The 25,383-nt window shown below is 48.2% G+C and overlaps 1 protein-coding gene across 6 annotated transcripts in view; it reads right to left on the bottom strand.

Annotated features, from left to right (window-relative positions):
* Positions 1 to 21,119, bottom strand: part of PHF21A (PHD finger protein 21A) — a 139,334-nt gene extending 118,215 nt beyond the window's left edge. The window contains exon 1 of one of the 6 annotated variants that reach the window (XM_082761952.1): positions 20,809 to 21,119. The gene's annotated coding sequence lies outside the window, so the exon portion shown is untranslated. Of the gene's footprint in view, positions 1 to 20,144; positions 20,333 to 20,806 lie in introns of those variants that run through there. The other 5 variants (XM_082761954.1, XM_082761947.1, XM_082761949.1 and 2 more) reach the window with 5 other exon arrangements.
* Positions 21,120 to 25,383: the final 4,264 nt, after the last annotated feature.

The following is a 25,383-nucleotide window of genomic DNA, read 5'->3' as shown; positions in this document are numbered from 1 at the left end:
GACTTGGCCTGCCAGGCTGCATTACTGTTTTCGTAGCATCCCTCTGAGGGGGGGTGGAATCCCCTCTCCTAGCTTCCTTCCTGCTGGGCTCTGAACATCCCGATTTCCCCACTGTCTCTGAAGATATGCAGCAGAGGCCCAGCGCTGGTTCAACATCCAGACGTTGCTCTCTCCTCCAGCACCAATTCCTTACTCTCCTGTTTATTTTCCTACAAAGCTATTAAAGGAAAAGTGCAATTAAGTGGTGGCCCAAGTACCTCAAGTGTTCTCTTATAGAGAACTCTGTTTCTCCGTCAGGTTAATCCCATTCTGACAACTACTTTGGCCTTTTACTTTCTCTATTTCATCATTTTTCTTTTCACAGGATTCCTAATCTATCTTTAGCTTTGCAAAACTCAGATTGAGGGAGAAAGTCTTGTCTCTGTATCGTGTGAACTTTTTCATCCAGGAAAGATGGAACAACACGGAGATAAAAAGACACATTTTCCTAATAGCTTTACCCTGAACAACATTTTGGGCAAAGTACTTTATTCAACAGAGTCTCGTGAGACTCACACAAAACTACTGGGGAAGCACAGCAGCATAAGCTGAGGTATAAATAAAGTCTCAAAATTCATCTATCAGGCCAAACAAAACCAGGTAACATTCTGGAGGTCAGACAGCCATGGGTATACTGCATTCAAAGAAAACAATCAAAAAACAATTCAGTACCTGAAGAACACTAAGACACAAAATGGTTTCACTGCACTTTTTTCTCAAAAACAAACAAAAACACACAAAAAGCACACGCAAAAACTGAGAACCACACAGTTTGTTCCTTCCAGAGAACGGCCCACAGGGAAAATAAGAACAAAAAAGAAAATAGCAAAAATTAAAGATTTCCCAGACACTGCAGAGTACACGCAACTTTTCAAATAATTACATATTGAACACAACAGTGATTTACTAGCTCATTGCAAGGGAAACCCTGATACTTGATGCATAAAACATAGAATCATAGAATATCCCGAGCTGGAAGGGACCCATAAGGATCATCGAGTCCAACTCCTGGCACTGCACAGGTCTGCCCAAAAGTTTAGGGCATGTGACTAAGTGCACAGTCCAATCGCTTCTTAAATTCAGACAGGCTTGGTGCAGTGACTACGTCCCTGGGGAGCCTGTTCCAATGATTGACCCCCCTCTCAGTGAAGAACCTCTTCCTGATTTCCAGCATAAACCTCCCCTACCTCAGCTTGACACCATTCCCACGGGTCCTATCACTGGTGTTTTACAGAGAACGGGTCACCTGCCTCTCCACTCCCCCTCGCGAGGATGCTGTAGACAAAACATTTCTAAGAGTGCTGAGGAGCTCACAATTAGACAACAAGCAACACAAAAACAGACAGCAAACTGAGAACAAGTTCACGTACATGCCTTGGGGAAACCTGTTCTCTCTTCCCCCTTAGAGATACATTTTCTGATCTCCAAACGTGAGCAGCTGTTTCCCAACCCCAGCGTGCACAAATCCCTGAACTACACTGCAAGGTTTACTTCTGTCCCCAGTCCTCCAAGAAACGCCTGCCCTAGAAGGAAGGGAAGCAGGAAGGCACCACTCTCCACACCCTTTTCAGCCCTTTCTGCTGCAAGGAAACATACATCCTCGTACCAAGCAGAAGGTATTTAAGTTCCCAAAACAAACATGGCATTTTTAAGAATTCTAAAACAAGAGGCAATTAATGTCTCGGAAGTCGCTCCTGGTGAGTAATAGTCCCTATTGTCATTTTAACCTGTGCTAAATGGCGTATTTTCAAATCATCTATTGGAGAAACATTAAGAATTTCAATTATTTCAGCCCCTTCTATTTTCTCAAGTTGCATTAACAAGCACATAATACCTGGCGCTGGTTCTGTGGGGGAAGTGGCTTGTATATCATCCTTTCATACGCACTATGGGCTCCAGCCTTGAAGAAGGCAGAATGCTAAGTACCACCTTTTTTTTTTTTTTTTTTTTTTTTTTCCTCCCTTCTCCCCTTAAAGAGCCTAGGATTTATTTATTTTTTTTGTGAGCAGACAAAAGGACCCTGGATCAGCAGTAGCATGTGCGGCTGGTTTCTGAACTGGTTCATTAGAACAGCCTCTGTCAAGACACTTAAAGCACTTCATCTTCCAAACACACAGGTGGTAATACCTGGGTTGTAACACTGCAAGGATTCATTCCTGGTTTTGGACATTTCTAGAAACGCCTGAATAAAGTTCACTATCACACCAAATAACGATTTGTCCAGGCAGAGACAGAAGCCGAGCAACCTTCAGTTGCGTACATTACACATGCTACGGAACAAAAAACGTCATTCAGACTTCCCATTCACGAGCATCTAAAATCATCAGTTCAACTTTTTCAAAACATGCACTGAAGCCCTTACACAAGTAGCCAAGATAACAGTAATTTTTATGAATTAAACTTTTGCAGTTGTTAGCTTCCTGCTGCAGTCACACAGCACACACACCACAGACTGTTCAGATCCCACAACAGACTAATACTAACCTACCAAATTTTTTTTTTCCCACAACTTGCCAAGCATTGCAAGTCTGCACCCACACAAGAGCACAAACTGCTATGAGCTTCTGATTATAATAGCGTAAAATTATCATTCAAATTACCAAACGCACAGCTAGCAAGGCAGCTGAAAGGGGGTCGGTTCCCCCAACAATACGCTAAACCACCTAGATACCTAAACATTTGCACAGGGCTGTACGACTATTTCAGCTTTGCTCAGTGTGTGCACAGGATGCAATTCTCCCACAGCAGGTGAAGTGTTACAGTCTGGAGGTCGCATCTGCACGTTCATGCACGAAGCATTAGTTTAGCCTGGAGGGCAAGAAGAAGTCTTCTGGACAGAAGTGCCCGTCGCAGCCCTTCTTCCTGCTCCTCAGATACGGCAAGAACACAGGTATTACTCTGTCAGTACAGTTATTTTTGTCCCCAGCCCATTCTGGCAGCAGTAAGGGAAAGGTGAATTCACACGTAGAAACAAAAATCAAAAAGTTACCTTCTAGCAGTATTTCTTCTCTGAGAAGTCTCTATTCCCACTTTCATAAAAATTTGACTAGTTAATACAAAAATCTCACCCCAAATCAAACTGAAGCGTTCTAGTTAAACAAGGGTTAAATCTATGAGAGTTAGCACCTGCCCTTCACCTGCCAGCCAAGCTGCTTTAAACCCGGTGATAACATCCCTAACCAAGAGCAATGCTGGGCAAGAGAGAAGCTTTGGCTATAGGAGCAGAGTTTCAGATAAGAACTATGAAAGTTTACTTACACAACAAAAGGAGAAATAAGCAGTGGATTCCTGATGGTTATTCAGAAAAAATAAACTTACGGCTGATCATAGCAAAAACATGACAGACTTGGTTAAAAAGACGAGGCAATAATTTCCACAAAGAGGAAAAGTAAACGAGAGGCAAGGATGCCACTGCCCACCAGAAGTGATGTAATTTACGAAGCAGTGACATTTAAACTATCATGCAAAAAAAAAATAAAAATAAAAAAAAAAATCCCAGCTCTGAAGAATGCTCTCTTAAGCCTTCACTGGAGGATACAGCAGGTTGCAATCTTAATGGCACAAAGCTCTCGGACATCCAGCCTCAAAGCGAGAGAAAACTGGCGCTGGAGTACAGACACCTGCAGCAGGGAAAGGTTCACACATCACACTGCATCAAGAGGAGACTGGTGAACCTATTTGTGCACCTCACACCTCCCTACAGCAAAATCCTCGATAGCACCTTCCCCTCCTTAGGAATATATTAAAAGACAAAGAAAATGCTAAACAGTCAGAGCAGGGAAGTTATCCTAACAAGGACCAGGGCTAAGCCTGTGCATGTATTTGTGCCTGATCTGGCAGGAGGGGATGTTATAGACAATGCCACTATTTCTGTTACTGCAGATAGTTAGAATGAAAGCAAACCTCAAAGAGTTATATGGGATCTGATACTACCAAATGACTGCTTTGGCATTTTATTGTCCCCGCGCTGACAAAAGCAAAGTAACAGAGGAAAAAATAACCCTAGCTATAAATACACAACGAGGAGCCTCAACCAGGCATTACTGCTGAGGAGAAAGATCCTGAGATTGTTGCAAGCGAACAGTTCAGCCCCAGCAGCAAGAAGCCAGAGAAAGATGTCAGAAACACAACAAAAAGCAGGGAGCATTCTGCTGTGATGCGTGCTACGTGTAGCTCTGGCCACTCCACCTCCGAAAGGGAGAGCTCCAAAGGGCATGGAGAGGAATGACAACTAGAGAGCTCGTGTAAAACAAGCGAAACTAGTTTTCTCACATCGACCCACCCTGCGCACAGAAAATAGAGTTAAACTGCGAGGAGCTCGCTGCTGTGGGGCGCTGGAAGCAACCAATATAGCCGAGTTCAAAAAGGCACCAAGTTCCCCTGCAATTAGTCTGAAGTTGCTATTCACAGGCAGCAGCCCAAACGCAGCTTCCATCTCAGGCAGCGGCCAAGCAAGTGTCTGTCAGAAACTTACTCTGTTAATATTTCAGCAGCTGACAGGCTTCACCCATTTCCTACGCTGCTCAGTCAGCTGCTGCTGCTGGCCGCTGATAAAGGCAAGATGCTGGCTTAGATGGACGTTTGGTCCTTTCATTTTGGTTCCTTCATTTAATCACATCGAGCACCCACACCAGCACACGTCTTGGGTTGTTTCGGAGCTTGGTTCTTTCGGTAAAGAAGCCAGGCTGCGATTCAGGCAGGTAACATTAAAAGCAGAAATTGCAGCTTCTGAAGCAGAAACCAAACTGTCCTATGCCTGCTGTATGATACAAAGCATCACTAAAAGACCAAAAAAAAATTAAAAATGTCAAGGACGTGACTGCTTGCTTTTTTACATAACCCGTTTTATTGATACATCTCCTGTCAGCCCCTCAGTAACCAGGGTGTCAGCCCAAGGAGACTCAGGCAGTTGTCTCTTAACCGAGGAAGCCCCAGAAAGCTGGAAAGCAGAGCTCAACATCAGCTGTGGATGTTCGCTGGAAGAACTGCCAAGACACATTTAAGACTGGCAATGACTTGGCTCTCTCCCAGCTGACCAGAGGAAAAGATCTCCTGAACCAATGGATTCAAAGAGAGCGTGCAGATGAATGTCTGACTCCTCTCCAAGAACATGAAATCTGCCGAACCACCAGGTCCTGCCTGACCCTGGAGCAGCGCTGGGTGCTCTCCTTTCTGACACAGGAGCCTAGCTGAAGTATTCCTGCTGAAGAAAACGCATGACCTCAAGCTGAGGCCCAGTACAAACACTGAACAGAATTATGCCAGAAAGCGCTGCAAATTCTGCTAGAAAGCACTGCCTAAACAATTTGGTGAATGTCTGCTTTCTCATCACTGTCAGCCTCCTCCTCTTCTGACAGATGAGCTTTTGAAGATAGCCAAACTGAGAGCCATGCAGGATAAACAAGCAGGTCTCAATCTGTGAAGCCTGACACAGAAGTTTCATTTTCTAGAGCCCAAACTACAAAAGGTCTGCAAAACAAAGCAAGTGTCCTGTATATACCACCTCTGAGTATTGCTGTAGGCAGCAAGATGAAGACGGATGTTCCCAATAAGCTTATCATCTTTATCTGGAACAAGCAAGTATCAAGGAAAAAAAAAATGTTTAAGAAAAACCAGAAGCTTTGTGATCAGTTTCATGAAGACACAAACATCGCCTCAATACAATTACCGCTCAGCTACACTAGTAAGAAAGCTGACCATGATCCAGTTTACGTGAAAAATCTCTTAGGTCACACAAAAAGACAACAAGATAAACATTTCAAGCTGCTCCACATTATGTTTTGGTTTCACATAGGGGGCAGTATGATTTTGCTGTTCTGTTTTGACTTTTTGCTCGTTGTTTTCTTTCGGGAGTGAGGGTTGCTGCCTAGGCCAGTAACAGCTTCCGAGCGGGTCCTGCTGTGGGAGGAGGAACCAGCAGCACAGTGCCCTCGTCATCCCCAAGATCATTTGTGCAAACTTCACAGACAACAACCAGCGCTACAAACCAACAACTCACAGAAACCGGAGCTCTTATTTGTGGCTGGGAACTTCAGCTTTACCAGATGTTTTCTCACTTCATGTTGTCTGTCACAGGCTGAATGCTTCAGGTTGAATTTGTTGGTATCCCCAGGAGAACTGAGGGAAGGTTTAATCATCACATGTGCTCGTACTGAACGTATTCATGTTTCAGTGCTTCTGCTGATAATCCATGAAAGAAAATTTCTCTCTTCTCCATCCCACTAGTAAAAGCTCAGCACAGATGCACAATCTGTCTTCCAGATGCATAACCTGGCTATATAACTTTTCTTCTGAAGCGTCCCATTTCTCACTGAGACCAAGTTCTAGTATCGAGAAAGGTATAACAGAGCTCCCAGCAGTACCAAGCAACCTCTCACGTCTCATTCATAATACAAAACAAACGTATATCCTCTTGCTCTCCTCCTCAGTCCAAGATCAGGTGATACTACTTCAACAATCACAAAGGCAAACCCAGTTGGTTCCAGTAAGTTCCAAAACAGGGGCAGAGATTTTGCAGAATCTTCTCACACATCAGGCCGTGTGGAGACAGAGGAAAAAGTAGACAATTGTATGGATGTCTCCAGATTTATGCCCATTTGCCTGCAATCCCAAGCTACTGGTCTTAGCAGTGACGCGGGCTGACCTTTCCAGGGTGCTCTCCCGTTGCTTTCATATTGCCATGATGCTTGCACACAGAGCAGGCTGCTTCCTCTGACAACATGGAGAACAGCAATTCAAACTTCTCTCTCCATACAAATGCAATCCAAGCTAACACAATCCCTTTGGATCTCAGGCCTTTAGTGCCAAGGCAATATAACAAAATTATTTTAGAAACATTATTTCATTAAGCAGCAGTGATGTCAATGGGCCTAACTGCTCACAAACAGAAGTACAGCAATTACTAAAATGTTAGGACAGAAAGATATTCCAGGAAGTTTCAATACACTATCTATAACTCACAAAGAATTTACTTTACAGAATAATGAATGAGACATGACAGTTACTGAAGTTGTCTTGTTTTTGGCCTTGAAGCTGTCTCCACAGTTACAGAGTTGAGATGTCACAACATAAAAACACTTCAGTAAAGAGACTACTAAAAGAGTTTACTGCTGAATGTCAACCCGAGGCTTATGCACAGCAAGTGACTCAAAATATGAACGACTAATGAAACATTAGAAGAGCATATGCCAAAGTTCCTAAGCTCTAGAAACACCGTAAGACGCTGGAAGACACCACAAACAGAATGGTTTACCTGAAATTAAGGGTCATACCCGGAGATGCTTCAGAAGAAGAGACAGAAGATCATGACTCAATATCCCGACTGGAGACCAAGAGCCTAGTGCTGTGGAGAGTCACTGAATCAGCCACGTGAAGTTCCCAGCACCAGACCTGCAGCTTTAAGTGAGCTATTTACACTAGACACCGAAGCATATAACGAAAAGGGAGCCAGACGTCCCTGTTTGCTTTGGAATATATTTTCATGAACAGCACTAGAGGAGATAGTGGAAGCAACGCTGGACCCAGTCATCTAGGAGAAGCACTGAAACTTGGGTATTGCTGACGCAGCTGATTTTCCACTTGGAAAAGGGGTTTGTCCAAATTAACTGAGTAAGATATCTGTCCCTGAACACTACTCACTCAGGAAGACCGGAGAATTCTGCTCACATAAGCTGTATACAGAGCAGTTTTAACAAGTGGCGAAGACTTCAGTGCTGATGAAACTGGTTGTTTTTGCTGTGCATTGAACTGTTTCATGCAACTAGCTACGTTAAGTCCCTTGTACCAGGCTCATAAGACATGATACAGAAACACGGTGGTATTATGCACCAGAGATATTGGAAGCATTCATCCCCTGATCAGAGGCAGCGTGCATTCCAGAGATGTTTCAATCTGGTAAATATAAGTGCTAACCTTAGCTCTGACCCTCTGGGTGCATTAAGAATATGCACCCATGTAACAGCATCTGTGGAAACAATCATGCTTGCAAGGTAATATGCAATTTCATGTGCTAATTGTACCGGGATGCAAGGGAGCCAGAAGGGACAAAAAAAAAAAAAAAATAACCGAGAGAAACAACCACCACCACCATCTTTCTGCTATATTTTTTCAGGCTCTGTAGAACTTAACTCCGGACTTTTTCTGTACATCAGTGCTTACCTATGCAACTCCACACTTTCACAGGATTTTAAGTTCTCATCTATTAATCATCACCTCCCCTGTGCATCAAAAGGTCTCCTACCCTTACTCGAAGGCCTACTTTTCCTTCAACCAAAGACATCCTAAAAGAAGAATTGACCCCAAACTTCAAAACTGAAAGTACCTTATTTATTTTGTGTGACCTGTTTTACAAGAATCTCCATGCCTTTGGGGCAAGCACTGTTTATTTGTACATCCCCCGTACTTAATCAGTAAACTGTTTTTAGGCTTGTTTTTGTTTATAACGTAACAACATTCAGGACTTGAATAAAGCAGTCTGCTTACTGGATTAAACACAAGAGCATAGGCCTCTTCTTCTAGGTTAAAGTCTCCAATAAACTTACTACAGAGCAGAACAGAGGAATCTATTTCTTCCTCAGTTTCTAGCCAGAGACACGAGAATCGCAGTACTCACCAGACTGACCTGTTATCTTTCAAGTGAAGCAGATTCTCAAGTAATAAGAGGCACACCTATACTCAAGTGAATAAACTGTGCTGATTCACAACAGCAGATTGCCTGGGCCAAATTCCATGCAGTATTAACAAATCAACAGGAAGCACTCCAAAATTATTACACTGATGTGCTCTCATCTTCCTTCCCCTACATTCCAGTCAGCTGGCACTCTCACCGCTCCCTGTAAATATACAGGCACAGGTATCAACCTCAAATTCTGCCTCCTCTTTCCCTTTTGTTATGTTTCTCCCTCTTCACCCCTCAAAAGCCTTTTTTTTTCCCCTCTTCCCCTTACAAGCACACAAACGAGAACGGTAGCATCTGGAGAATGGTATTTGTAGCTGAGGTAGTCACACGCAGTGTGGGAGTACTGATGGTAGTCACTAATCTGAAAGGAAGGATTCAAGTAACCAGACACTTACTAGAAGTTCTTTTCTTCTCAAAACCATGATTATTCAATATAAGTAAAAAAAGATTTACACGCTAGATCACATCAACATAGCCCTGAATCACCGTGCCAATCTAACACGGAATCACTGGGTATACAATTAGTGTTTAACGGAGGAAAAGCTGAGTGCAAGACTCCCATACCATGAAAGCAGACTTCTGCTACGTGAAGCAGAAGTCTACTTTCATCACCACGTCCTTCACCTGCTCTCCTGGGTCCTGCTGCTTCCATGCAGACAAGAGCCCCACCGTCCAAGGACACGGGGATAGCCACCACGCAGCAAGAGGGCTTGCCAGAGCAGCAGTCACCCCGACGGGGCACAGCAACGCAGGGCCCTAAACCAGGGCCACAAGGGACACAGCAGCAGCAAGGCTGGAGGATTTTCAGACTGACACCTGCAATGTGCTTGCGATCACAGCACCACTGTGACCAGCATCACTGCCACTTCTGTGCAAAGTTACTCTTTAAACAAATTCTGGTCTGTAAAAACTAATGCTCAGATTTTCAGTGGTCCTATTGCTGTGCTAGAAAAGGTGTTTAAACGCATTTGTCCCCACACATGCACAGAAGTTCTCATGTGCTCCTTTCACTACACCGTCCTTACACGCTCCTCTCCCTGCTGTTCCAAGGACGCCTTTCTGTTTGTTAAATCCCACTGGGGAAAATTCCAGCTTCTCTCTGTTCAGACTCCTGTCATTATACACTAGAAGGGGGGGAAAAAGCCATGAGGACCACAACGAAAGTTTATTGCATGATGTCAAGCCCCTTCCAACACAACTTCAGACCCCAAGAAGACCACGCGAGCCTTACAGTCTACTGGATTACCACAGATTACAACACAGAAAGCAACACACAGAAAAGCAAACGTAACCATAACACAAGGGAGGCTTCATAGCAGAAGGCTTAAAACATATCCCATGCGCAAAATAGCAAAAAACAAAAAGAAAAAGTTCCATGGATAGCATTTAATCACCTTTCCCATATTATGCAAGAATTCCAGAGGAAGCCACAAGTGCGATACACCTGAGAGAAAATAAAGACATGCCCCATATGTAACACTTTCCACACACACCAAGCAGCTATTGAACAGATGCCTGTTCCCTTCCTCACTAAAATCTTTCAACAGCTTTAGAGTAAGTCAGCTCATGTGAGCATTGTTGCAATCATCCATTGTATCAAAATTTTATCTGGCATTCAAAAAAAAGGAGTAGTTTTGGACAAAAACAACAGCAAGCAGAGAAGGACAAATTAAGTTAGAAAAGGGAAACCAGGAAGAAGGTCCCAGATTCTGAGGAGTATCTGTTTGTCTCACACTGGGGACGCACAAATCTGAGATCAATCTTCTCACTCATGTAATTTTGTGGCAATGGCAGCACAAAACAAGCCAGGTACTTGTATTAACACCGTCACAGACCTACACTGCACTCATCAACTGAGGACATACTGTTACTCCAGTCAGGAACAACCCAGAGCATGCATTTAAGAGCAACAGGCCAACGACATCCCATTTTGACTGGCTGCAAAAGCTGCAGCTCATCATCACAGGAAAAGACGTTTGATTAAATTAAACACTGCACGATCTATTAGAGTTCTGCATCAACAGCCAGGCACCCAAGCATCATTCTCACAAGAAGTCAGGTAGGAGAAGGCACTGTGAGCTTTTAAGCCCAGAAAAAATTGCCATACAGGGATGGGAGTTGACAAGAGTTACCTGAAGGGAGATTTCCTTCTTTAGGTAAGAGCATGAAATTCACAGGGAAATAGAGCTGGTGAAATATACCAAAAAGCAGGCAGGCAGTGGAAACAAACCGATTCTGAAACAAGTCTCAGGGTGACAAATCCACTGATTTCAGCAGGATTTTCTGAGAACGCAGAAAAAGAGGTATGGTGGGATTCATCTTTGGGAAAGAGAGAATTGCAGGTGGCTTGGGGACAGGTACCTGGTGTTCAGAAACAGTGCAAGCCATCCCAGTCCTTCACAAGTTATTCCTGGCCAGAACACACTCTGAAAAGAAAGCAAGGGAAGCGCAGGTAGCCACATCCTCCCTGGGTCACTGACAAAAGTACACCTAACAAGGCAAGTTCATACTACACACAACCAGAGATTTACGTGATAAAGATGTTTATCAGATAGACAGTTTCTGCAAGCTAAGCAGCAGCAAAAAAGTAAGATATCTGAGGCTCCAGTCAGGTCTGAACCAACAAAAAGCTTTGTTATAAGGACAGGTGATTGTAGCCCTTTTACAAAGTTATGAAAACACTTTGTTAGTTTTGTTATTATTATTTTTAAATCCATCACACATCAGGTTATGCAAATTTCAGGCTGAACATCTCATTCCAAGCAGTTTTGTCCTACTGGCAAGAAAGACGACAATCCCTCGGACACTTCAAGGACTCATTTCTGGCTTTCATGTAAAATTCTGTTGTGTTAGCAAATTAAATAAAAGCCCTGAATAAATATATTCCATGTTCTTACAAAGCTTTACAGGAGCACGATATTACCCGAGTTTTAAAGGAACAGCAAAGACCCCGGGAGGCAAAATAACTGGTATGAGATCCAAGGGGCAGCAACAATGTCAGAAACAGAATCCAGATTCTTCAAGCCTTGTCAAGTGCTTCAGCCCTTTAAAACTACCTTTTTTGGGGGAAAAGAATGAAGTCACGGTACTCCTGATTCAACAGCAGCCTTCCCATCAGCTTCAGCAGGGTCAGGATTTCCTCCCAGATCAGGACACGTTTGCTCTTAGGAGATAAGAGATACTTTTAGAAGAGCTTTTTCTTTACAGCCATGCATCGAATCCTTTTGTACATCCCTATTACCCACATTCCTTATCTCCAATACCCTGCTACAGCAGTGTTACAAGGGGCACCGTCACAGGCTCTCTATGGAGGGTAAAACGTCCTTGAAGGAGAAGATACATCGTTGTTCCGCTCTGCATGGATTTATCTCCGTTCCTTCTCCTGCCGCTGGTGTGAGCCCAGTTGGTCAACGAAAGGGAATTTCACCCTGGCGCCGAAACAATGACAATTCTTCTCATCACGTCAATATACCAAGAGTAACTATTTAGCTAACCATGTGTACCGCCAGCAGTTCGCTCCCCACGGGCTGCGTAGGGGCTGGGAACCTTTAAAGAAAATTACGCGACTATTAACAAGCACTGTTAACAGTTACAGCACACGCAAGGTTTCGATGAGGCTCTGAGCAGATTTACTTTTTTGTATCTGTTTTGAACAGAAGTGTCAGCAATGTACAGGGTGTACGAGGCATCGGTGCTGACAAAATACATTCCCTGCCTCAAAAAAAAGCTATTACCACCTAAATATCTCTTGTATGTGTAATCTGTACACAGGTGAAGGCAAGAGCAACTTTTTGTCAATGTTTTTTTTTAAAAAAAAACAAAAAAAAACAAAAAACAACAACAAAAAAAAACACTATGAAGTAAATATCCACCCTGAATTTATATCGAGGAGAACTCCGTGACAGTTTCTAAAAGAAGGATTTTGTCACACAGACCTAGATATAAGCTAATTATGGTGACTACACAGAAGCTACTTTCCAATATTAGAAGTCTGGAGGTCCTGATCTTACTGTTGCTAATACGCATGCTGGTTTTAGGCATTCGGATACTCCCTCCGACTTCTGCAAGGCTGAAAGTAAAACGCAAGTTTTTGCAAGACTGGAGCTCTGATTAATCTCTTCAAAAACACCAAAGACGTTCACTTCATATTACTTGGCAGTTAACTCTAAGCCTTTTTTATTATTATTATTATTTCACACAAACTCAAGCACAAATAAATCGACGGGGATCAAGAGTTCAAGTTAAATGTTTGCTTACTTAAAAATTAAGACAACTGCAGTATCCAAGCCTTGGCACACGAGACTACGGCAAATATTAAACTTGCTACCGGCCTGACAACTGCAATCATACTGATGTGCGGTTTAACTTGAGCTAAACCCACTGACCATAAGCTAATGACCTGTGCGAAACTAAGTAATTCTTACAGGTACACACCGGCAAAGAAAAGGAAAACTTCTGGGAAGTTCCTGTTCCTCTGTCGCTGACACAGAAACACTTCACTTTCCTCGACGTGAGCTCCAGGTGAGTTCCAGTGTAAAGGCAAGGGCTGAGGTACCACGAGGAACCACGAGGTGCTCCTTGTCCCACCGGCCACCACCTGCGTGGATTCCGTGCCTCCACGGTGACCGCACGGTGTCACCAAGCCTGCCCCCACGCCCCCGGCACCGCTTCAGCCGCAGCACCGGCACGGCCGAGGCACCCTCAGCAGGCAGAGAGATGTTCAAAGCCCTGTCCCCGTGGCACAAGTCCAGGGCAGCAGCACTTCACAAGGAGAATGGGGCACCAGCAGCTCCAGCAAGGGAAGCCGCCTCCTGCCACGCGTTTCCATTACCTTGAAAGAGGCAAAATCTCCCAAAGACATCGCAGGACACTTGCAGTCCGAGGGATTAGTGCAATTACTTACGTACTCTCTGTATAAAAGCACACGTGCAGCCAGAGGACTTACTTCATCAACTGCTTTTCCCTCAAGACGCTCGGCTGGAGGCTGACTTTGACTCATAAACCCACGTGCGCGCCGCTGCACAGCGGCGGCAGCCGGCTGCCCGCCGGGACCCGCAGGCGGTGCTGACAGCGTGGTTTGCAGAGCACCACGGCACCCTTCGCCCCTCACCTCCAGCCTCAAACTTCTGCCTGCGGAAACTACAGGTCCCAGGATGCATTAGCTCGGCGAGCAGCTCCGACAGCAACAGAGCACTGCACGCTGGGGGCCGTAGTTCCCCCCGGCCCCACTCGGGCCGAAGGATGAGCCCCGATGTAGGCCACACCGCGCGCCCCCACGGGGGCTGCTGCCAGGTAAGCGGGTCGAGAGCTGCTTCCCACAGCCCCGAGGGATGAAGGCGACAACCGCTCCTGTACAAACACGCATCAGCTAAGCAGCACCTCCCCAAAAACCACCGGCGGTTTAGCTACTTTCGAGCACGAGGAACGGACAGCGGCTTGGAACAGCTCTAAGCACGGCCAGATTATTTTTTTTTTTCCCCAGGACCGCTAGGTTTATTAACATTAATGCCTGTTTTCAGAGGGTGCTCTCCAGAATATCAATAGGAAAAGTATGTTTGGTGAGGGGCACGTTGTCCCTGCCCAGAATTTAGTCAGCTGGAAAGCCATTGCTCCCTTCCTCCATTTGCACAACATACCGAAGCACGAGCTTGCCTCTCTTCCAAAAAGAAGCAGAGCTTAGCTGAAAATTAAATAGCTGTATCTCAGCGTAGGCCTCAGAGAAGAATACGCTGTACTTCAGCAAAGGGAAGGGCAGCTCCCCCTACCAGTCTGTTCTAAGAAGGTTTTAATCGAGGAAGGAAACAACCAGTGATCAAAATGAACAAGTCTTCCTTGTTGTTGTTTTCCTCCTTCTCCTCCCGAGCCCTGGATTTTTTTATTATCGCTAAAAACCGATGATATGCACGGATAATTCCATCCGGCCCCTCGCACGTTTCAGTAGGCTTTGTAGCAAAGCACAGCCCTGGCAGCGTTTTCCAGCTAGCAAGCAGGAACGCAGCTCCCGCAAACACCCGCGGAGGAAAGAGGACGGAGGCTGCGAACCCGGGGACCGGCGGCGTCCCGTCGCAGCGGGAGGACGAGCAGGGACGCCCCGGCCACCTCAAAGACGTCCTTGCGCGTTTCCCTGCGCAGGCAAAAGGCCTGGGAAGCATCGAAAGGTTTTGTCAATACAGCAATACTGTCCATAGGCCAAAGACAGCTGTTGCCATAGTTACTATCAGCCAGCTTATCAGAAAATAATTATTGCAATTAATCAGAAGTTTTGTTAAAACAATTTGAAGCTTCAATAGGATGGCACTCGATCTCCCCAATTAACCGTTTGCGACCACGCCGCCTTCGGGATCCGCACGGTTAACGCCGCCTGGCTCGGCAGGGCTGGAGGGGAAGGAATCGATGTCCCCTCTCCCTTTCAAGTACGGGCAGCTTGCATTTCGCAGGCAGCAGCACGGAAACAGAACCGACCCGGAGCCCTCCTGCTATGCACGAGTCCTCCTTTCACGGGCCTGAGGACAGAGTCCGAGCGCAGGCCATCTTAGAGAGACGGGCTCAGATCCCCCCTCGTTTGCTTCACCCGCTCGCGTGTCTGTGCTCCCGTGCAACAAAACGCACCGGCCACGCTTCCCAAACATCGCTCTAATTAGACATGCAATGGCAGAGCCCCTCATTTTCTGAGGTAAACAACACGATTCCTGCAGCAAGCCAACTTGGTAACGCTCCCTTTTGTCCTCGGGAGCACGGTACCGCCAGGTGGAGGGGCAGGCTCTGGAAAGGACACCTTTTAAGCAAGCAGACATTAAAATAGCGTGGAAGCAGCGCGACCACGGCCCGCGCGACAGCTCGCATTAAGCAGAGCCTCGCTCCTTACGTACCGTGCGTAAACGCATCCCTGCTGGTAACAACAAGCAGCAGGCTGGGGGGCTGCTCGCCTTCTGCTGGGGGCCTGGGCTTTTCCTGCAGCGGATTTCGAGCATAAAAATCTCTAGTCAGAGAGCGAGCGCGTGCAGCGACAACGAACGAGACACCTCGGGTAAGAAGGAACGTGCGATAGGTCAAACCACCTCGGCACGCAGAGCTTTTAAGGCACGGGGTACTCGGTAATTCCTATGGAGACATTAAAGACATAAACAGCAAAGTATAAAAGAAATGCTGCAGAGAAACCTATAGCGGGTAGCACGTTCTTTCCTCAAAAGCCTGGGATGATCAAAGTATTAAAACAAAAGGCTCCGTGGCAAAGTTGAGGCTTTGTTAGGGGAGCAGCCATAGCGCTCATTTCGGCCCAAAGGAAGGGATCTTTCTGAACTTCCTACAGATTTAAAGATTACTTTAAAGACAGGTGATCCTAATTGTAAAGTCTGATTGTTACGCGAGCGCACCTTTCCTTGGCACTAAATACATTTTTAAAAGCCCTTGATTTTTGTACTTTTTATAGCCATCCTATAGCTACAGCCGCCACTTTGCCTTTGTTACGTCAAAACCTCACAAAAGCAGAGTCGAACAACTTAAAATCATACTTTGCCAACGTTAATAGTAAGGAAGTTGGTAAGGTGCGGGAGCCATAAATTATTTAGACCTCAGAAACACAGGGGGTTTGTGTATTTTTTTTCCCCTCTTTTGAAATGAGACTATATTTGTAATAAAAAAAAACAAAAACACAAAGTTTCCCCCCCAACTGTAAATAAACTTCTTTTTTGCCTGCATAATGCATATCTCCACCATCAGCACAAGCCAGATACCGGCTTTGTGCTGTACTGAACATGAAATATTAATGCTGGATACCTATAAAAACTATCCTTCAGTTCACCCTCTATTTACAGGGTACGGTAGCAAATATCCTACCCCTCGCGCTCAGCGGACACCTCAAGCCCCTTCTGCGCGCTGCCCTACCTTTCCAGCACGCGGCTCGTTCCTAAATAACCTTTGTGCAGTTAAAATACATCAGAAACAGGATGTGAGCTGCTTTCTGGCACAGAGTAATTGAACAAGGGCAATTCACGAACATGCAGGAGCCAGGCCTTTGTGGAGCCTCACACTTCTAGCATACAGCCACGCATGCGACTGCACAGTTGTGAGCATAAAGGGTGAAGGGGACAGTGCAGAAATGCTATTAGAAGCTTAATAATAGGTTTTCAGCGCTGCCCCTTCTGCACCAGGAGCCTCTCCTAAAGGGCAGGCTGCCTAGCGGCTCGCATCGCCACGCAACGCCCCTCCAAAAACCCAAGCCCTGCGAAGGCCTTTCTGGGAGATTTGAAACAAACAAAGCCAAGAAGCAAGAAAACCAAAACATGAGCGAAAAGGCTAAGTCACCAACATGTGTTTCTCACGTGACGCCTGCCTTGAGTTTCTGGTGGTGCACGAGATGCCCATCCCGCACGGAACAGGACGGCCCTTCAAGGTTCTCACAGGCGGGTGTTGAGAGGAAAGAGAAACCTCCCTCCTAAACAAGCTCCAACAGCATCAATCCACCTCGCTGAATAAGCTCCTCCATGGCCCTACGAATAAATATCAAGGAACTGGAAAGCTACAGCACGTTCATACGCGATTATTATGACCATTATAAACACGCTGCACGAGCAACCTAAGGGATAGCCGGGCTGGCTATGACAGCTTTCCAACGGCACTCGGAATTTCACAGCTTCCTAAGGAGCCACTACAACACATTTTATTTTTCTAGAAGAAAAAAAAAAAAGACGCCTAAAAATGTTCTCAGTTGTACAGATCTCGTCCAAGCATTTTTCTAAATTAGAATTTCCCCGGTGAAGTTTAACAGACACACACACAAAACCTCATCTCTTGAAACAGAAGTAAAGCTGAAGCAAGAACTATTTAGGACCAACACCTGAAACACAGCTGAAGATGAACGGCCTAGGGTAAAGAAATCTTTACAAAACCTAAACTGAAGGGAGCGATCTTACTGCCCAGCCACAAAACACAAAAGTATTTTTCTCTGAACTACCGAAAATTCAGTTTCCTACTTTTTCTCTAAGTTCTTGAAAGGGGAGTTTCCTGTGTTAATTCCCTAGAGGAAGAACAGCAAGCCCCACCGCCGCCACCACCACCAAATGCCTTCTCCCAGCTCACGGCAACTCCAGTTCAGGACGCATGAAAAGAGCAAAGATGAAAAGCTTTCAGATAGAAATCTTAACGCGAATAGTAGTAATATAATGACAACGTATCCCCTAACGCGACGGCCTGAGTTACGCACCACAGCAGCCGGGTGAGTTAACTGGAAACCACTGCAACCCACGGCAGGCTCTGTGCCAAGCCTCTCGCCGCCTGGGTCCCTTCAGCTACAGCCGGGGCACGGCGCAGGTGACGGCCGGCGAGTCCCCGGTGAGCCAGCACCTACCTTCGGGTGCACAACTGGCCTCATAAAACCTTGAAGCGCTATTCTATACGTGCCACTACGCGACACGGAATCAATGGGCAGAGAGGTTGCCTAATGCTCCCCCTGTATCAGCGCAAACTTCTGGATGATAATAACTACCAGGCGATAATCTGATTTCTCTGCCACAGTACGGCTGGAAGGTTTAAAAACCACGCAGAAGCACCAGCTATTTTTTTTCTCTGATACAGATTTAAAGGTTCACTTACTAAGCAACAGAATTCCTTATTTAAAAAAAAAAAAATAATAATAATCCCAGCTTCATTCAGCTGCCGTGAAACATGCCCGGGTACAAATAAAATTCCCAAATCCTGTGGATCTGTTTGCTGAAGTCCGGTGGTTAACCCCTCCAACCAGTATGGGTGCTGGCGCATATTTTTCGCTTGTTTCTTCCTTTTAGCATCCTGTTCTCACTGGTAATTTAGTGTCAGTATTTAGATACAAACTATAAAGTTATATTACACGCAGCCATTAACAAGCTTAACGTGAAAGTTTGAGCATTACATGTTTACATGTGTAGAAGTCATGAATTTTAGACTTACTATTTCTGCAAGGCTTTGCAAAGCATGCTATTTCCCTCACAGATTAAGCCTGAGAATAAGGCTCTCTTCATCAAAGTTAAACATCTCCCTGCTCTGTAGCATACCCAGCTTCACCAGCTAGCTCCGGGCAAGCAAGGGAAAGCCAGAGGAAACTGAATGACAAAACTGAAACTACTCAGGTGTCTTCATTGTTACAAGCAAGCACAGTGAGGAGGGAAAAAAAAAAAAAACAAAAGTAAACAGACAGCCCAAGCCCTTTTCACTTATGATACCCGAGAATCTACAGCTCAGAGGAAAAGAAGCTACATTCCTGTGTTTGGGTGCACCTTCTGATGACAAGGAGCACCAGCAGGTCTAGTTAAGGAAACTTCAGGAGCCCAGAGAAGCTGGCTCCTCGCGAGCTGGGTGCATGCCCCTACCTGGACCTCCCAGGCTCGGCCCCACGGCACGCCGCAGCGCTCGCCTTCCTCGTGCCACGCGCGTTATTACCCCCGGTGGGATCCTTCCACACGCAGCCTCCCCAGCGAACAAAAGTTCATTGTCAAGCTCAGCGCTTGGGCCCAAACAAACATCCAGAGGGTGGGAGGGGGAGAAAGGAGAAGAAGCGCTCCTATCCGCAACGCCAGGGCTCGCGGGCAATCACCGTTACTCACAATTAAAAAGTGGGAACAGGTGTAGCAGATATCATACTTTGATAGCTGAACAAAGAATATTACAGCACGTGACCGAGATGTGATGACATTTGTTCACCAATCGAAAACAAAAGCCACTCTCCAATGGCACTCTTTCCTCCACCCCCAAGAATTAGGAACTTGGAAGTCTCTCCATATTGAAACACATCTGCTCGCAGCCTCATTTTCTGACACTTGAGAAGAAGTTGAATGAGGAGCTCCACGCATTCGCCCAACGCAAATCCACCTAAAAGCCCAGGTGCACAATCCTACCCCGGCACCCACCGAACTGCAGATGCGGTTGGGGAAAAAAGCTCGACCGACAAGGAAGCTCGGGAATAATAAAGGGAAAGAAGGAAAAATAACAACAACAAGACGCGCACACACACACAAAAAGAAGGAAAACACCACCACGGAAAGGCAAGTGAAGAAAGGAGCATGCACAAGAGGACTGTACCAAATGGCAGAGTCCCACATACAGCCCCGCTCCACCTACACAGACGCAAACGCAGGAGGGAGGGAAAAAAATAAAAATAAAAAATAAAAAAATATATAAAAAAAAAAAGTCGACATCTGTAATCCCAGCAGCGGCCGTGCCAGAGCAGAAGTGTGAAATCCCAGAGGCGTCCTTGCACTGAGCTTTGTACCTGTGCAGGAAGGGCAGCCCCAGGGCGAGGGGGGCAGGAGAGACTTGCCAATAACAAGTTGCAGAAGAAACGGAATTTTCCCGGCGCTACTCGGGCCACAAAGACGAATGAAAGGAAGGAGGAGGAAGGGAGGAAGAGAAGGGAAGAGAAAAAAAAAAAAAAAAAAAAAAAAAAGAACAAGAAAACCTGCGGCAGCGGCTTTACTACGAATTATCAATCACCGAGAGCGGCATCATTTCCGAGCCCGTCATAAAACTTCCCCGACAGCATCACGGCGAACGACCCGGCCGAGAGAAAAAGGGCCTGGAAATCATCATCCCGGCGAACCCCGGAGGGGAGGGGACCAGGCTGCCTGCCTCCCTCCCTCCCCCACCCCTCCCTCTCCCCCTCCCTCCCTCCCTCCCTCCCTCTCCCCTCCCTCCCTCCCCGGTGCAATGTGTCATCTCCTTCCCCTGCTCCTCCCCCCAACCCCAATGTGTCACCTCCTCCTTTCACCCCAAGTGTCACCCTCCTCCTCCTCCTCCTCCTCCTTAATCCTCACCCGCTCCCAAACTTCTGCCGGCGCCCGCCGGGGGAAGGGGAAGAGGGAAGAGAAGGGGGGGAAGGAGGAGGAGGAGGAGGAGGAGGAAGGAGGGGGGGGGGGGGGGGGACACAAACACACACAGAGAGGGGACACCCACAGGACACCCCCCCCCCCTTCAGCCCCCGGGGAGGGGCTGAGGCGAAGTTGGTGCTCCTCAGCGCCAAGTTGGCCGGAGAGTGGCGGCGGGGGTCGGGGGGGTGGAGAGGAAGGGGGAGGCAAGGGGATGAGGAAGAGGAGGATGAGGAGGAGGAAGGCGGGATACTACACCCTGCTGGCGGCGGCGGTGCTGCTGCGGGCCGGCCGGGGTCCCCCGGGCAGGACCTCCCTGTGTGGGGGCAGAGCTCTTCTTCATAGGGGGGTGCTGGCGAGGCCGCTCCGGCGGGGCTGCCCGCTGCTGGGCGCCCCTGGCTCTCCTCCTCGCACTTTTCTTTAAGCTAAGCGGGGAGTGGAAGATGGTAGGCTGCTCCCTCCTCCTCCTCCTCCTCCTCCTCCTCCTCTTCGCTCGGCTCTCGGGGGTCCTGTTCCTTTCCCCCCCCTTCCTCCTCCTCCTCCTCCTCCTCCTTCTCCTCGGCGGGGGGCTCCTCCTGCCGGGGGGGGGGCAGCTGGGCGGGGAGGGAGGCAGAGGAGCTCGGCGGGGCGCCGGAGGAGAGAAACTGTGACACAAAAACAAGCCGGGAAGCTTCAACTCTTCTTCAATCCCATTCACCCGGCCCGGCCGCAGCACCGCGCCGCGGGATCCCTCCGCCGCCGCCGGCCTCCCTCCCTCCCTCCTCTCCCTCCCTCGCTCCGCTCGCTGCCTCGCCGAGCGCGCTCCCGACGCCCCGCCGGGCGCGCGCACCGGAGCCCTGAGGGAGCGGGGATGAGGGGGAAAGAGGGTGAAGGGGGGAGAAGGGGGGGGTGCGCGGCTCGCCGCCCACACACGCACCCAGCGGGGAGAGCCCCGTGAAGGGGATGGGGGCTCGGTGAGGGGGGGGGGGGCGGCGAGGGCGGGCTCGGCGGCTCCTCCTGAGGGGGACTACTTGACGGCGTCGGTGCGGCGAATTTATTTCCCTTTGCCTAAGGAACGGGCTGTGCTGCGGCGCCCATTGCCTAGGGAAAAAGCCCGGATGTGAAGTGAGTGAAACTAAAGTCGGCCGAAGTAGGGCACCAAACTCTGCCGGGGCCGGGCGGCGGGACCCGCACCGCGCCGCCATCGCCGCCGCCTCCGGGGGACCCCTCGTGAAGGCGGGGGGGGGCAACCAGCACCCCCTTTTTTTAATTAAATAATTAATTTATTTATTTATTTTTTTTACACACACCACGTCCCCTCCCCCCCCCCCTCACACACACACACACACACACACACAGAGCCGGGGCCCGGCCGGCGCGGGTGCGCGCTCCCGCGCCCCGGTGGCGCGCGCGGGGCCCCGCCGCGAGGGGCTCCGCACAGGAAGTTGATGCAACAGGGCCGGCGGGCGGGGGGGGCGCGCGCAGGAAGCTGCTGCTGAGGCGAGGGATGGAAGGGGGGGGGGCGGGGGGGGGAACGAGCCGCGGGAGCGCGCAGCTCCTCGTCCCCTCCGCGCGCGGGCACGGCGCGGGGCCCCGCCGGGGCTGCCATGTTCTGGGCTGGAGGAGAAGGGGTTGTGGGGGGGGGGAAAAGCGGGTTTGGGTGCCGCGCGGCAGCGAGTTTTGAGGTATTTTCGGTGTTTTTTGGCCTCTTTTTAACGGTCTCGCTCCGCTTTATTCCCGCGGCTGCGCCGCTGAGGGGGAGCGCGGCGCGCGCGCGGCCGCCTGAGGGGAGCGCTGAGGGGAGGGGGGGGTGGGCGAGCCCCGTCCTGCTGCCGTGAGGGGACCGCGCTCTGCGACCCCTCGTTAGTTAATTACAGCTAATTGGCTGCCCCCCACACACACACGCTCCAGCCGGCTGCCGAGTGCTGAGGGGGGGGTTTTGCCTGTCAACTTCGCGGCGCCGGGTGCCCGGCTTCAAGCTGCAGCGCCCGGGCTCGCGCAATTGTGGGAGAAACTTGGGTTTATTTATTTATTTATTTATTTATTTATATTATTAATTAAGTTCGCAGCCTGTGGGTTTGGAGATAGGAGCCTGAAGACAAGCCTTAAAGGCACGAAGCCGAAAAGGTACAAAGCAAGCAGAGTCAGCCAAAAATGCCTCTCTTTATTTTTTTAACCTCGCGTTGCTCGCCTTTGCGTTGGGGGCAACCTCTCCCCGTGCCTTTATTTTTATTTTTTTCCACAAGCCACATATGTCTCTCAAAAGCAGGGCTGGGGCAACACTTTAAAAAATAAAATAAAATAAAAATAAACACTCAGAAAATTACAGAGCCTTCATTAAAGAGTTACCGACTCTTGCACAATTCACGGGTTAGCAGGTAACGTCACGTGCCGGGCACTGCTGGAAAATCTACGAGCCGCTGCAGGACTTCTGGTAACGCGTCCAGTTGTGACCAAAAGTGCTGTGATTCGTATCATGAAGCTGTTACATATTTTTTAATAAAAGCAAATTTGCTCTTTATACTCTCCGTCTGCTTTATTTCTACAGCCACCAAACATCTCAGGTAGGGCCGATGGCTCAGGTGAGACCTCTGCTGGGGTTGGGGGCGTCCAGCCCCCCCTTACTGCTCTGCTCCTGCTGCCGCAGCCCATTTTTAACCCCACACATGCCCCAAAAGTGCCAGCCTGGGTCCTCAGGCTCTTCCCCCATGCCAGCGCTTACAGCCAACAGCTCAAGCTGAGCGTTGTGACCCTTTGGTTTTTCCTCCAGCGAGGGTTTGAAGCGCTGGGCAAGCAGGAGAGTCAGCGTGCTCGGAAAGCAACCGCGCTGGAGCTGCTTTTGTCCTTCAGAGCTCTCAGCAGAGGCACCATGAAAATAAACACTGAGCGAAACCCGTTTATTTCGCTGTTTTTTTTATCTTTCTGATTAAGGAGCAAGTTAAAAGAAGTTAGAGCTAGCGATTAAGCGTTATTATAGATCTGGCGTGTTTATTCTGTTGCGGAGTCAATACGTGCAGTTTGACTAAAGTTTGTTTTAGAGATGAACTTTGGACAAAGTTCAAAGAAAAAATAATCATTAGCTGTTATTGCAGATGTACAAAGAAATTTTACATAGTTTGTCTTAGAATTCAGACCGTGATCGGGATCGTGCCACCCTGGCTCTGCTCAGAGCACGCTACCCGCCGTGATCCTTGGGTCGCAGGCGGGTGGAGTAGCTCAGCCCGTTTCATGCTGAGCTCGGCCATTTCATCCGCACGCTCTGATTATCGGAGATGTGCTGGAAGTCCTTATCTGTAACAGCAGCGTGCGTGTGCCATTCCTTTGTGCAGCCCCATGAGGATGAAGAGGAGCAGCCCTGGCCTTCGTGCTACTTCTGGCTGTGTTTCCACGTCAGCTTCCATAGGTGTGTGTGTAGCACGCAGCTTCTGGTAGCGCTAGAAGTGGTTTCACATGCGGAATTGGAAGCAACAGTGCTATCAGATAAGGAGCTAAATGCTTGAATAAACTGGCTGTTGTTGTTAGTTGGCTCATCCAGATTTCTAGCACGCTTTCTTTGCAGTGCAAAGGAAAGCCTTGCTAGAAGCCTAGGAAAAATATTCCCTCCTTTGCTTTCTGAGTCTGCTTCCTGAGTCTGTCCACAAAGTTGCCTTCCACTCCCCTGCCTCGTGTTATTCTTGCTGTTCATCAGTGTTCAACCTTCAGCTTACAAAGATCCATTACTTTCTGCTTGGTCGCATCACCCCAGGTACTCATCCGGTCCCCTTCTCCAAGTTTATTTCCTAAAAGCCCTTACAAGTCCAAGCCAAGCCACATCCAAAGCCTTTCCAAAGCTAGTGGAAAACTCAGAAATCAGCAGGCTTTCCATCTGAATTTGCGAGCGGCTGCTCAGTGACACTGTTTCCCAATGGGTGCTACTGCCCCAGCCTGCATGAATTTCAGAGGGGGAGCCACAGTCAAGTAGTGATGCAGGAGCATTTGGAGAACTGTTGCTCACAATTTTTGTAATAGCTCTCCAGAATAACAAGTTATATCGTAACGTGCCTTTTTTTTTTTTTTTTGTATCCAGCCCATCCTACAGTGACATTTACTGCGAGTACTTGGCACAAAATCCGGGAAGACATTTGTTAACACACGGAAGCAGTCTTGCAGCAAGTGCAACAGCTCCTAAACTGCAGGTCACAGATGCAGCTGATGGAGCTGAGTACCCGTAGAGCGCTTTCTCTTCTCTTTTCAGTGACAAAACTACCTTAAAAATAAACTAAGATTTAGTTTCTTGCCTGCTACTGTTTTTCCCCGTGCTTTTAGCGGGAATGCTAGATGGCTGCAGACAGGAGGGGAGACAGCCTGTGCAGTCGTGCTCAGAGGACACAGGGCTCTCTCACCAGCAAAGAGCTCCTACAAGCACATACCTTCCTCTTCCCAGGGGCGGGGAAGGATAGGGCACAGCTCCCTTCCAGCTGATAAGGAAAATTAAGCAAACGGCTTAGACCGCTGGTTGGGGCCAGAGCCTGAGAGCACGACACACGCCAGAGACTTGCCATTAAGGGCATCAGCCTGAGTGCAAATGTAATGACCTCCGACTCCAGCCATGGGTTATTGCCTACCCAGGACCGATTGCTGACAGCAGCCGATGAAGCAGACCCCTGCTTGCCCTGGCCCATCTGAAAGGAGCTGCTCACTCAGCAGTTGCCAGCTGGTCTCAGCTGGGAGCAGTGCAGCTGGAAATGAGCTCTTCTGATCATCTTCTGATGCTCTGCGGGCACAGCTCAGGCTGGGGGCACTGCTCGGCGGTGGTGGTGGTGGGCTACAAGTGGTTGTAGGAGTGCATAGCCTGGGGTCTGTGTTCTGGGAGAG

Source organism: Aythya marila (genome assembly GCF_965140915.1).
Source record: "Aythya marila genome assembly, chromosome: 5".
Taxonomy (NCBI): Eukaryota; Metazoa; Chordata; class Aves; order Anseriformes; family Anatidae; genus Aythya; species Aythya marila.
Note: the sequence above shows the minus strand (reverse complement) of the source record. Positions and strands in the feature narration are given on the sequence as shown.